This window comes from Triticum aestivum, chromosome 1B, assembly GCF_018294505.1.
Source record: "Triticum aestivum cultivar Chinese Spring chromosome 1B, IWGSC CS RefSeq v2.1, whole genome shotgun sequence".
NCBI lineage: Eukaryota > Viridiplantae > Streptophyta > Magnoliopsida > Poales > Poaceae > Triticum > Triticum aestivum.
The window spans coordinates 412,701,574-412,715,534 of NC_057795.1; positions in this window are offsets into that span (position 1 = coordinate 412,701,574).

Consider the following 13,961-nt stretch of genomic DNA (forward strand, 5'->3'; position numbering starts at 1 on the left):
CCGCGGCAGTACCTTCGCCAGCGGCCCCGGGAGGCTCGGAGGGGAAGTACTTGTCAGGGCCTAGCTTCCTCCGCTTGTTCTGCCCGGTTGATGGTTCGATGGACGGTTGGGCCAGCTGAAGCACAAAAGTACCTGGTTCCACATGTAGCTTGAGGGCAGCGTGCTTTGACAAGTAGTCGACGATGTCGTTCTCCGCCCGAGGGACGTGCTCAGCTTGTATACCGTCAAAGGGCTCCTCCTGCTTCCTCACTTCGTCCATGTAGGCTTCCATTAACGGGCTTTGATAATCTTTGTTGACCTGCCTGACGACGAGTTGGGAGTCGCCCCTGACAATGAGCTTTTTGACTCCAAGGTCCACCGCGATCCTGAGACCGGCAAGCAAACCCTCATACTCGACGGTGTTGTTGGTTGACATATCCTGGGGAAAGTGCATTTGGATGACGTACTTGAGGTGCTCCCCGGTGGGTGCGACAAGGAGTACACCAGCACTGGCGCCTTGCAGCGGAAAAGCCCCATCAAAGTACATGATCCAGTTGCCACTCATTTCCTCGCCGGGGAGAGTGGTCTCTTGTACCTCTCTGTCAGGCGTCGAGGTCCACTCTGCAACAAACTCCGCCAGGACTCTGCTCTCGATCTTCGAGGTACTTTCGAACTTAGACCAAAACTTGACAGCTCCAGGGCCCATTCCACTATTCTCCCTGTTGCATCTGGATTGTGCAGTATTCGTTGCAATGGGAGGCGGGTGACCACGGTGATTTCGTGCGCTTGGAAGTAATGGCGCAGTTTCCTCGGGGCCATAAGGAGGCCGAAGAGCAACTTTTGCATACCTGAGTGCCTCGACCTTGCTCCCTGTAAAAGGGAGCTGACGAAGTAAACTGGGTGCTACACCATCTTCTTCCTTTGAGCAACTTCATCTGGCCGTGTGGGCCCCGCCACATCGGCATCAGCCTTGCCGGGGTCGAGCCCTGCCAGGGACTCAGTCTTGCCGGGACCGAGCCCTTTCGGGGAGGGTTCCAACCCATCAGCTGTTGACTCTGCCGCCGCTGCTGCCTCTTCGTCGACCTCTCTTTGTGCCACCAATGCGGTGCTAACCACTTGATTGGTTGCTGCTAGGTATAGCAGCAACGGCTATTGTGGTTTAGGTGCAACCAGCACCGGGGCAGAGGAGAGGTACTTCTTCAAATCTTGCAACGCCGCCTCGGCCTCTGGGGTCCACTTCACTGGGCCCGTCTTATTTAAGATCTTGAAGAAGGGAAGGGCATGCTCTGCGGATTTGGAGATGAATTGGCTCATGGCGGTAACGCAGCCAGTGAGCCGACGCACGTCCTTGATCCATCTGGGTGCCTCAATCTGCTCGATGGCCTTAATCTTGTCCGGGTTCGCTTCAATCCCGCGCTGTGACACAAAGAACCTGAGAAGCTTGCCGGATGGGACACCCAAGACACACTTCTCAGGGTTCAATTTGAGGTTGATCTTATGCAGGTTTCCAAAGGTTTCCCCCATGTCCTGCACGAGCGTTGCTTTGTCCTTGGTTTTGACCACTATGTCATCCATACAAGCTTCCATATTTCTATGTAGCTGGGGTTCAAAACCAATCTAGACTGCTCTTGCAAAGGTCGAGCCAGCACTCTTCAACCCGAAAGGCATCCGTAAAAAGCAATACATACCACATGGGGTGATGAATGTTGTCTTTTCTTCGTCTTCCTTTATCATGAAGATCTGGTGGTATACTGAGTAGGCGTCGAGGAATGATAACAGGTCACACCCAGCCGTGGAGTTAACAATCTGGTCGATGCGCGTTAACGGGAAGGGATCCTTTGGACAAGCCTTATTGATGTATGTGTAATTAATACACAGTCTCCACTCCCCGTTTGCCTTGCGCACTACTACCGGATTGGCCAACCACGTCGGATGGAGCACTCCTCTTACCAAGCCTGCCGCCTCTAGCTTCCTGATTTCTTCTGTGATAAACTCTTGCCTCTCCAGAGCTTGCTTCCTGACCTTCTGCTTGACGGGCCGCGCATGAGGACAGACAGCAAGGTGGTGCTCAATCACTTCCCTGGGAACGCCGGGGATGTCACAGGATTGCCATGCAAACACATCGACATTCGCCCGCAGGAAAGCGACGAGATCGCTTTCCTATTTGCTGTCGAGGGTGGAGCTTTTGGTGAAAGCCCCACCCGTGCCGCCCTCCTTGACGGGCACCTTCTTGGTCTCTGGCGGTGCAGCTCTGGACTTCTTTCTCTTGCCGGCGGAGCTCTCTGGCATGTCCTCGATGGCAGCGCAACACCCCGAAGAGGTGCGCTTGCCGGAGTGAGTGCGAGGGGTCTCACTGGTCTTCTTCCCTCCTGGGGCTCCGTCGGCAGGAGCAGGTGCCTTAGCGGCAACTGCTGCACCTGCTTCCCGGTAGAGTTGGTCAGCGCAAATCAATGCATCTTTCTTGTCGGAGGGGATGGTGATGATGTTCATCGGCTCGGGCATCTTCAGCATGTTATAGGCGTAATGTGAAGCCGCCATGAACTTGGCTAGTGCTGGGTGGCCGAGGATCCCGTTGTAATGCAAGGGGATCTCGGCTACATCGAAAATAATCCTCTCCGTCCTGTGATTCAGCTCGCTTCCAAAGGTCACGGGAAGCATGAGCTTTCCCTTCGGCTGGCTCCTCCCCGGGTTAACCCCTTGGAACGTGCTCGTCTCCTCGAGGTCTCCATCAGGGATCTGCAGCGTCTTGACCACAACAAGCGAGATCAAGTTCAGGCCGGCCCCGCCGTCGACCAACATCTTTGTCACCTTGAGGTTGCGGATCATTGGGGAAACCAACAATGGAAAGCACCTGATCGCAATAGTGCGGTCAGGGTGGTCCTCGGCGTCAAAGATGATGGGCGTGCTGGACCATTTCAGTGGCTTCTGTGCGTCGAACGGTGGCTCCACCGTTGTGATCTCACGTGCCCACTGCTTGAGCTGGCGGTGAGATGTATGCAGTGAGGTGCCACCATCGACACACATGGCCTCCGTGGCTTTCTAGAACTCATGATCGCCAGACTCGTCGTCCCCGTCGTGATCATCGTCTTCTTGATTCTTGTTGCGGCCTCGGGCGGGCCTCTCCTGCTGACTATCTTTGCCACGGCGACCTCCTTGGCCGCCACATTTCTTGCCAGACCCTTCGGCACCATCTTGGCCCTTCTCCTTGTCCTGCCGCTCATACTCGGCCTTCTGCTTCTCGACGAGAAGCTCTACTTGCCGGCAGTGTTGGAGGTCATGACCCTTGCTGCAGTGGATCTTGCAATACTGCTTGTCAGAGCCTCCTGGCTTGTCGGCGGTCACCAAGGCCCGGCAAGCGGCACACCCGGCAACCTCCTTGCCGGGGTTGCTTGCCTTGGTCTTCTTGGTGGTGCCGGTGTCGTCGGATCCCTCGACGGAAAGCACAACCTTGCCTTTTCGTTTCCTGTTATGGCGCCAACCCTTCTTCGCTGGGGTGGCGGTATCGCCAGTGGAATCGGTTTCCGTGCCGACATCTTCGCCGGGGTACTTCCCTCTTCAATGCGAGCGCATCGATCGGCCAGGACATAAAGTTCATCCACATCCTTGACCTTGTTCATCGCCAGCTCTTCGCGCATCTTGCGGTTGCGCACATTCTGGTGGAACTTACTGATCACGGCGGCGGGATGAACATCGGGGATGTTGTACTGCACTCGGCTGAACCTTTGGATGTACTTGCGCAAGTTTTCTCCTTCCTTCTAGGGGATGATGTGCAAATCACTTTCCTAGCCATGAGCTTGGTGACCTCCGATGAAGGTGCCAACAAACTCATGGCACAGATCCGCCCAAGAAGAGATGGAATCCATCGGCAAGTGCATCAACCATGACATAACATTAGGCTTGAGTGCCAACGGGAAGTAGTGGGCGAGCACCTTGTCATCGTGGGCCCCAGCAGCTTGCATCATGATGGTGTAGATGCTGAGGAACTCTGACGGGTGAGTCTTGCCATTGTACTTCTCGCCAACGTCGAGCTTGAAAGTGCGATGGGAAGGCCACTGGAACTGCCGCAGCTCACGGGTGAAAGCCGGACAACCCACCTTGTAAGGTAGGCCACCGTAGCTTCCCGGCGCTGGGTGGTCCGTAGCGGTCCTTGCCCGCCTATCCGACTGGTGGCGCGCGTCATGTCGGCACTCGATGGTGGTTCGAGCATCCTCATGAGCCCGCTCCCGAAGGACTTGGCGCTGATCGCGGTCAGTTCGCGGGTCGGACGACGTGGTGGAGATATCATCACGAGCATCATCACGACAGGTCGTCGCCTGCGGCGGCCGGTGCTGAGGAGGGGAGTACACCGTAGCCTCATCGCCTTCGGCTCGGCCCCTGCTAGCAGGGGGTGGCCCGACGGAGTGACGGCCCACGGGTTTCACCGGTCGCAACTCATCATCGTTGGTGATGCCGATGAGGCTCCAAACGGTGTCCCTCCATTCATCGAGCTTTTCCGTCGTGGGGGGGGGGAGTCAAGGAGGAGCTGCATGCACGCCAGGGCTTCTGCTGACGTGGGTGGCGGCAAGAGTTAGGTGGACCATGATGCGCTTCGACTTCTAACCACGTTAGAAGGAGCCTCACCACGGCTCCGCAACCGCCCGCCACCTTCATCGGCGCCTTGGCGTGCACGCTGGTCCCTCTCGTCCTGCGAAGGACGCATAGGGCTTTTCCCAGGGCGGCGCCCCGGGTCACCGGCAAGGCGGCGCTGCTCATCGCGTACGATTTGAGAAGAGCGTGTTGTAGGTGCTAGTGTTGGTGTCTTGGAGGTCGCCACGCCGTTGGTGGGCGGCATGTCGACGCCCCTGGAGGGCCCCGCGCCGCCTGCGGGGGTGCCGACGTTGTCTCTGGAGACGGCGCTGCGTGGCTCGTCGCTCGTTGTACAGGCGACGCCGCTCACCGGGCCTGGACTGCCAGGGCAACGTGGGTGTTCACGGGCCGTGCCACGGGTTCTCTCCGCGACTGACCCATTAGTGGCCCGCACCGGCGATCGCAGTTCGGTCCCGGATGAGCCAATCGCCGTGGTCGTCTTCTTAGGAGCCATGGCGACGATGAACTGGTAAGCCAACCTCTAGACTAGATTCTCACAATTGCGCTCCCCTACCTGGCGCGCCAAAGATGTCGCTGGGAAACGACACCTATGGGATCACAAGAATCCCTACTACGGTTGCGGGGCGCGGGATCGCGAGAAGAGCGGGACTAGTGGACAGCACAAAGGGGATTTACCCAGGTTCGGGCCGCAAAGATGCGTAAAACCCTACAATCCTGCTTTGGTGGATATATTTTGTGTTCTTGGGCTCTTGAACTAGCTCTGGGTGTTCCAGGTTCCAAGCAGCCGAATCCTTCTCCAGTGCGCCTTGGGCCTCCTTTTATAGGTGGAAGCGTTATGAGTTTATCACTGGGATTACAGGACAAAGTGCATTAAATGCGGGGCTTATATGTCCCTCTACTTTATCGGGGACGGGGGTGAGGCCCGTCCCGTCCGTCGCCGCCCCTCCTGGCTTTGACACGCGCCCTGGCCAGCGGTGCATGCAGCGCCATGTAGGCAGGGAAGTAGTTGAGGTGGCGCGATGGTGGATCTTCCACGAAGGGCTGCATGTTGCCACGCAGGTGCCTGCCCAGCTGGTTGGGTTGGCAGCTGCATGTGAATGGCGGCGCCGGAGACTTGCGGGTGCGGGCCTGGTAGTGGCCCTATTGGCGCGCCTAGTGAGTGTCTTGCCGGGTGGCCCGGCAAGGGTCCTGCCGCGACACGCCATCATCCCCGGCAAGGATCTTGCCGAGGTTCTCGTGGGCTTCCTCGGCAAGAACCTTGCCGAGGATTGTTGCCTTCCTGTCCTCATTTGATCTTGACTGTTCTTTGTCTTCACAAAGATCTGCATGCCACCACGGAGGTGCCTCCCGAGCCCTGTCCCAATGTGTTTACAGCGTTGGTGGGCTTGAAGGCGGCTCGCTTAGCTGGTGTGGGCGAGCTTCCCCAGCAAGGGTCCTGCCCAGGCCGCTGAGGCTGCCCTCGGCAAGGGTCCTTGTCGGGCAACCTGCGTTGCCCGTGCGACCTTTGTGGCCTTGGTCCTTGATGTTGCTTTATTCGTCTTGTGCCTCTGGCTTCCTTCCGGCTTCCCTCTCCTGCCCTGCTATGCGTGGCCGTGGCGGGTGGCTCTGACTGCCCGTGCACAAGTAAAGGGGTCAAAATCAGAGCCCTACTTTTGTACACCGACATAAGGGTAGCCTTCCTAGGTCATACTAATCTAGAAATTCTTCAGAACCTTCAAATTCTCCTAGTTTCGGAGTCTTCAACCGTTGTAGTTTCCATCATTGTAATGTCCGGTAAAAATCCTCTTTATTCCAAGGTGGTCTTTGTTGTCAGATATCTTGTACTTCTTGGAGTGGTCTCATTGGTCGTATCTTCGTATGATCAAAAGGGGAAAGGGGTATGGTCTAACTAAAAGGGAATATTTGATAAATCTCAGAAAAGAAGAGAGGTAAAAGATCTTTTTCAAAATAAAGTTTTTAGAGAAAATCTTTCCTATGGGCTTGCCAGTCTCTAAGGCCATGTCCTATAGTCAACATGTGCTCTGATACCATCTTGTAGCGACCCGACCTCAGACGGTCAAGTCTCTATGCTTAAGTGTCATCCCTGGATCGGTATGCTGACACACACATTACTCAAGGATTTATAAGAGAGGTAAATAAAATGTATAAAGTAACGTACATACTATTACCTCAATCCACAAAGTGAAAGAAATAACAAGGTTGTGGATTCCCATCAACACCAACGATAAAGTTGAGTGTAGACATCGTAACCCTAATGTATCACTTACTCGTCGTAAGATTCCTGCAACATGAGACGTTGCAGCCATGTAGGTCAGTACATTGAATGTACTGGCAAATTCACACCATAAGATAATGCTGAATAATAGCTACCACTACATGCATATTTGGCTGGTGAAAAGCTCTAAGTTTATTTTTTCATAAAGCCAAATTTTCCCTACTACAAAGGAATATATTTTATTTAACTAAAAAGTTGATTGAAATCATTGAGAAGGTTCCTCCAACTCAATCCCAAAGTAATAATTATAACCCAACAAATTGTTTAAGTAACGTGATGAGATCAACATGATAATCCAAGAACAAGATACTCAAGATGTCCATAACCGGGGACACGGCTAACCATGATTAGTTTGTACACTCTGCAGAGGTTTGCGCACTTTTCCCCACAACACTCGATCTCCTCCGTTGGATTTCTCACATTACATGATGTTTGAGAAACGTATGACTAAGACGCAGTCTTTCAGAAGCATTAACTCTTTACTCTGGGTAGACAGTACCACCTACATCCCACTACATCTGCTAGTCTACCTCTTCAAGAGCTGACGCAACTTACTCAACTATGCAAGAGCCCATATTGGCTTGTGGCTGCACACGGAAGTTTCCAGCATGAATAATCTTATGATCCCTTTGAGCCTGGGTGGAATTCCATAGGGTGATTACACGGGTCCTCCGGGATCCCCTTGGGTAAGCACTGGGTTCTCCAGGTGCCCGGGCAAACCACTGGGTGCTCCGGGGTGCCCCTACCATTCCACCAGATGTGTATTAAAGTAGCCACCTTAAGTTAACCATTAACAATAACTCTCACATCTGTCATGAATCACTCAAAGCAAACCACGTCTACGAGCATAGCATAGTAGTACAAGCATAACGTAGTAACTCCTAGGGTTTTGATATAAAGGATAATAGGTTCTACCTCATCAACTAATTCCCAACACCCACATGTAATCAATCCTACTCATGCAATGTTTGAGGGTTGAAACTAATGCATAAAATTGGGTAATAAAGGGATATGATCAAAGTGTGAACTTGCCTCGTACTGTTGATGAAGATGATTCACACTCATAATTCCTGATAGTTCTATTCGTGACACTCCGTTCAATCTATCGAGATCAAGCAATTGCATACATAAGCACTCATGCAAATGAATCGAAGAGAAGGTCTCAGAAAACTTCGAAAACAAGCAATTAACTCTTGCAACAGAAAACAATTTCTAACAGTACCAAAATTAAGTGAATTTGGCCTTATCAGAAAGTTTAGTTCAAGAGCTTCGATCTGCAAAAAAGAATCACTCAAGTTGGAGTTATACAACTCGAGTTATGAACAAAACAAGTTTGAAAATAAATCTGTTTGAAACTCAAATTTTAAACTTTAAAAAATAAGGTTAAGTTGGTTAGCTGGATAGAGGAGATCATAACAAAGAAGTGGGCGTTGGTTTCGTTGGATTTTGACAAGTGAGTAAAAAGTTGTGAGTGTTTGAAAACCATGGGCTATTCTGTAAGAAAAACAAATTGCAACCGGGTCCCTGGCTACATGGCAGAATCCTATTGGCTGAAACCGTTCGCTTTGGGGGATTTAACGAATAATGTTCGTTAAGTAAAGAAAAATGATTCGAATAAAATAAAAACAAACTAATATAATCCAATCCATCTAACCTAGATCGGACGGGCGAGGAGCAGCGACGGCTTACCGCGGTGGTGGGCGTCGACGTCACCAAAGAAGGAGACGGCAGCGGCGTCGGGATCGTCGGGGTGGCTGCTCCGGCGGTCCTCCGGCGTGGCCGCAGGGTCAGGGAGAAGCAACGCGAGGTTCCGAAGCTGATGGTGGTGGCGGCGTCGGGCGTAGGCGGCAGTGGAGCGCGGGGCAACGGCGGCGGATCTCGACGGAGCTCGCAACTCCAGCGAGGTTTTGAGTGGGCGTAGGGGCGGTGGTGGCTGCGGTTTGAGGGGGAAACGGGCCCCGAGATCGAGGGTTTATAAAGGGGGTGAAGCGTGGGCGAGGGGCAAGGCGAAGAGGAGAGTCCAGGGCGGACTCGGCATCGGCCGACATCGGCGTACAGGAGCAGGACTCCAGCTGCCACGGGGCCCGCATGTTGGCGTCCGCGGGAGAGAGAGGGAGGGAACAGGAAACCGGGGCAGAGGCGGTTTGCGCGAGGAAGAGAGGCCATGGGCCGATTTGGCTTGCTGGGCCGTGGGCCGGAGAGAGAGAGAGAGAGAGAGAGAGAGAGAGAGAGAGAGAGCAGGGCTGGGCTTCGGCCTGGCACTGTTCGAAGATGTTTTTTTAACACACACAATAGAAATATAATAAAACTGAATAAAATAAAATGCAATCTAGGCATATTATATATCAAAATTTTCAAAGAAAGATTTTCTATGACATGAACATTTTTCTAACGCCAAATAAAATCCACAGAATTTTAAATAAATTAAAGAGTGCTACTGGTGCAATAAAATCCAATAAAAATCAATTTAAAAATACCAAATTGATTTCAAATTTATTTCTCTCCATTTTTCTACTATAGGGAATCATTTTACCCTAATTTCCATATATTTTATTTTTGGAGAAAAATAAGTGAAATAAAGCCCAAATAACTCCAAATTGAAAATAATTTCAAAAGGACTTTAAATTGGATTTCTTTTAAACTCCCACCTCATATTTCATATGTTTTGAAGAAGTAATTTTATCTCCTCTCATGAAAATCATTGAGTTGCTTAAAGTTTCTGAAATTAAAACATTTCCAAATGAAATTCAAATCTTTTCAAAAACCATTTTTCATTTATTTAAATGGAAGAAGGCATATCATCCTCTCTCTATAGTTTTGTATTTGAAAAGAATTTGATTCATGGAGAACATAAATGCAAAATGAAAGTTTGGGAAAGTCCTTTTATTCTTAACTTACAGAAAGTTTCAAATTCCACTCAATTTCACACAACACATCACACAAGCAATCAAAAACTATCTATTTAATATAACATTCCAAAATTTAGAATTTTGGGATGTTACAGACTCACGGGAAGATATCACAACACAACTCTAAACACAAATTAAAATAATACAAGCTTTATACTACAAGCCAGGGGCCTTGAGGGCTTGAATACATTAGCTTGAATATAAACGAGTCAGTGGAAGCAACAATATCTGAGTACAGACATAAGTTAAACAAGTTTGCCTTAAGAAGGCTAGCACAAAAGCAACATGATCGAAAAGGTAAGGCCTCCTGCCTGGGAGCCTCCTTACTACTCCTGGTCGTCGGCGGCCTCCACGTAGTAGTAGGCACCCTCGGGTTTGTAGTAGTCATCATCGAAGGTGGCATCTGGATCCCAGACTCCGTCATCTGGTTGCGTCTTCCAAGAAGAATGGAAAAGGGGGGAAAGAGGGAGCAAAGCAACCATGAGTACTCATCCAAAGTAGTCGCAAGCAAGGATCTACACTACTTATGCATCGGTATCAATGAAAGGGGGTAGTATCTGTCGACTAACTACAGAATGCCAGAATAAGAGGGGGAGAAGCTAGTCCTATCGAAGACTAGCATCTTTTGGAAACCACCTTCTTGCAGCAAGAGGAGGGAGTAGAGCAGTATAACATAAGTCATATTTATGTTGTTGTTAACGCCCCGGGATCCTTTCTCGACTCCCGGAGCCACATATCCATTTCATGCCTCAGCATCCAGTTCTAGTTGTATCAATCGAGATACAACTCCGAGTGTACGTTACCGTTGGACAGGCTATCGATAGATGCTTTCTTCCCTGTAGGGGTGCACCAACTTACCCACCACGCTCGATTAACTCCGGCCGGACCCACTTTCCTGGGTCATGCCCGGCCTCGGCTAAACAATATGCCGCAACCCGACCTAGGACTAATAGAGAGGTCAGCACGCCGGACTAACCCTATGCCCCTAGGGGTCATGGGCCATCGCCCCGGGAACTCCTGCACGTTGTGAAAGCGGACTGCGAGCAGACTTAGCTACCTCCTTAAAAGGCAGGTGCTTACGCAGTCCAACCCGGCGTGCGCCGCTCAGTCGCTGACATCTATTAAGCTTCGGCCGATGCATATGACGCATAACGCCCATACTATGCCCGTGTGATGGTTTGTGATATCATGCCAGAGGTCCCTCGGATCAAATATCAAAATAGTAGTGGATTAGGAACGGGCGGTAACAAGCAGAGACTCATGAAAGATGTGACCCCATCGCCCCGTCTCGAGGACTTGCGGCAAGGGCTAAGAATGCCCGGCCACGCCTCGTAATTATCTCGCGGGCACCTTCTAGGTCAACCGGAAGACACATCACTCGCAATTAAGCTCGCGCGGGTACCCCTCAGGGCTGACCCGTCTTTAGTAACATGGTTTGGTGTAAAGTCATAGTAACCATAGTAACTGTGTGTGCAACACCAAGGGGAACCCTGAGGGACCAGCCTCGTTGGATTCCACTTGATGTAATCATCAAGGAGAACGTAAGAGGAACCACCCTCGATGTTCACACTTGAGGGGTTGCACGACAGAGTCATATCGGAAGTGGTTAAGGAGGAAATCACCCTCGATGACCACGACCAAATAGCTACACTACAGGGTTAACATCAGAAGTGCTGATGAGGTCTCACCCTCGGCACTCGATAGTAACCCAGTAGTGTCGAGCAACTAAGGGGAAAGTGATGTGCGGTGCTGGGCCCTGGTCTTCGATCCCGTTGATTGGGTCTTCGATGATGAAGTAGGGGCAACAAGGACAAGGTGGGGGTTACTGATGGATCACTAACCAACCTATACTAAGTAGTTTAGGATAAGCAGGTAAGTAACAATAAGTAGGTTATAAAAGTAGGCTATGCATTAGAATAGGAGCAATCAATTATAGTAGCAAAATCTAATGCAAGCATGAGGGAATGGAATGGGTAATATCAGGATGATCAAAGGGGGGGGGCTTGCCTGGAAGCTCTGCTGAAAAGGGAGAAGTGTCATTGGTGATGTAGTTGATCACAGGGGCATCATCGGTCTCGGGGTCTACCGGAGAGAAGAGGGGGAAGAAACAGTAAATATAAAGCAAACATAGCATCACAAAGCATAACATGGCAATATGATGTGTCGGGTGTGACATAACGTATGGCTACATGATATAGGTGAAGGGGGAAAACAACCGAGAAAGTTTTCCCGGTTTCGGACGTGTGTGAGATAGATGACCAGAGGGGGAATGTTCCATGTTCAGATAGTTAGAGGCAGCTGACAGGTAAACGGACCATGTATCCGGATTCGTTGGATTTTTTTGAAGAACTTTCATGTAGAAAACATTTTCATCCGAGTTACGGTTTAGTTACTATGAATTTCTAAAGATTTTAGCATTTCCAGAAATTATTTAAATTAACAAAAAAGGAATATGACATCAGCATGACATGTTGATGACATCATCAGTCAACAGTGCGTCTGACCAGGTCAAACCATACCAGTGAGGCCACTGGGACCCACATGTCAGCCTCTGTTAATTTAATAGTGGAATAAACTAATCTAACAGGGTTTATTAGGGGTGCGGGCCCCATTACCCAATGACTAATTAGTGATAAACACTAAATAACAGATTAGTTAACATTTTGTTTATTTATAAAACCTGTTTAATTAGCACGGGCCCACATGTCTGTGGCACTGGGCTGCCTAGTCAGCACGTTGACTGGGTCAACCTAGTCAACGGGGCATGCGGGGCCCGCTGGCAGTGACCCAAGGGTGGCCCCAGGTGTGCCACATCGGCGGTGGCCAGCGGATCAACACCGGCGATGCTAAATGTGGCGGCGCAACTTGGATCTCGCCGGAAAATGGCCTCAGGCGACCATTTGGCGCGCGGCCTAGTGCGGTTGAACGAGGGAAACGATCCGTGTCGATCTATGGCACACACGTGGTCTGAAAGGGACGGAGTTGACGGCCGTCGACCGTGGCGGCGCCGAAATTGGGCTGAGGCGCGGTACGCAACCAGAGGGCACGAGGAGATGAGCTGGAGTCTTGGGCGGCACCAGGGAGGCGCCCTGAGCACGTTGTCGTGCTTGCCCGGCCTTGGCAACGACTAAAGTGACGGCGACTAGCTGCATGGCGAAGCCGAGCTCGGCCATGGCAGACGAGGTGGTTACGGGAGCGCAAGAGGCCAGGAGACTGAGGGGTTCACCGCGCGGCGCAAGAAAGGCCCGTGGGAGGTTTAGAAGCTGTTGTGCAATGGATCGACGCCGGCGAGCTCCTATGATCCAAGGAGGAAGACAAGGCCGGGGCAGCGTTCGGGGGCGCCCGGCGTCCTGCGGCTCGTCGGGGAGGCATAGTCGAGGGAGGAGGAGCGATGGACGGGACGGTGAAATAATGCGGTGGTTGTGGCAGCGTGGACGACGGAGAATGGCGACGACTGCGTCGGTCTCCTCTCTAGAGCGAAGGAGGGGGAGAGGGGAGAGGTGGATCTGGGGGAGAAGAGGTGCAAGTGGGGGAGTGAGAGTGGCGGTAGGTGAGGGGGGGACTCGAGGAGAAGGGGAGGCGCGGGGCCTTATCCTCTAACGGGAGGGGGGGGCATCGCCGGCGAGGTGGCTGGGCGGCGACGGGCGTGCTTGTCCCGCCCGGTCGGAGGAACTAGAAACGACCAGGGGAGGGGGAGTGGGCTGGCCTAGCTGGGCCAGTTGGCTCGGCCGAGGACCATGGGAAGGCCAGGGGCTCTCCCACCCCTTTGCTTTTCCTTTTCCTTTTTTTGATTTCTCTTTTTTTAGTAGCTTTTTTCTTTTCTTTTAGCCACAATTGACTTTGCAAAAATATGCCACTAGACAAAACAATTTCAAAGAATTATTGGGCACTGCCACAAAAAGATTGTGAGGCTTTTGAAATAGTTTGCAACCTTCGTAATTTAAAAATGCATTTAAACTATAGTTTTAGCCACTGTTTTAAAGTGGTTTAGGGCACTTAGACATTTGCAAAAATGTTGGTTCACTACCAATATTAGATATGGATTATTTGTCACACGAAGAACATTTTAGTTTACATGTTTGAGAAATTTTGAATTTCACTCATAATTTGAATTTGACTTTGACTTTGATTTTTCATCAAGTGATAATTAGCTCAGTAAGCATGGTGACTGACGGTGTCCTGAACTAGGGGGTATTCACCACGTCGTCTCC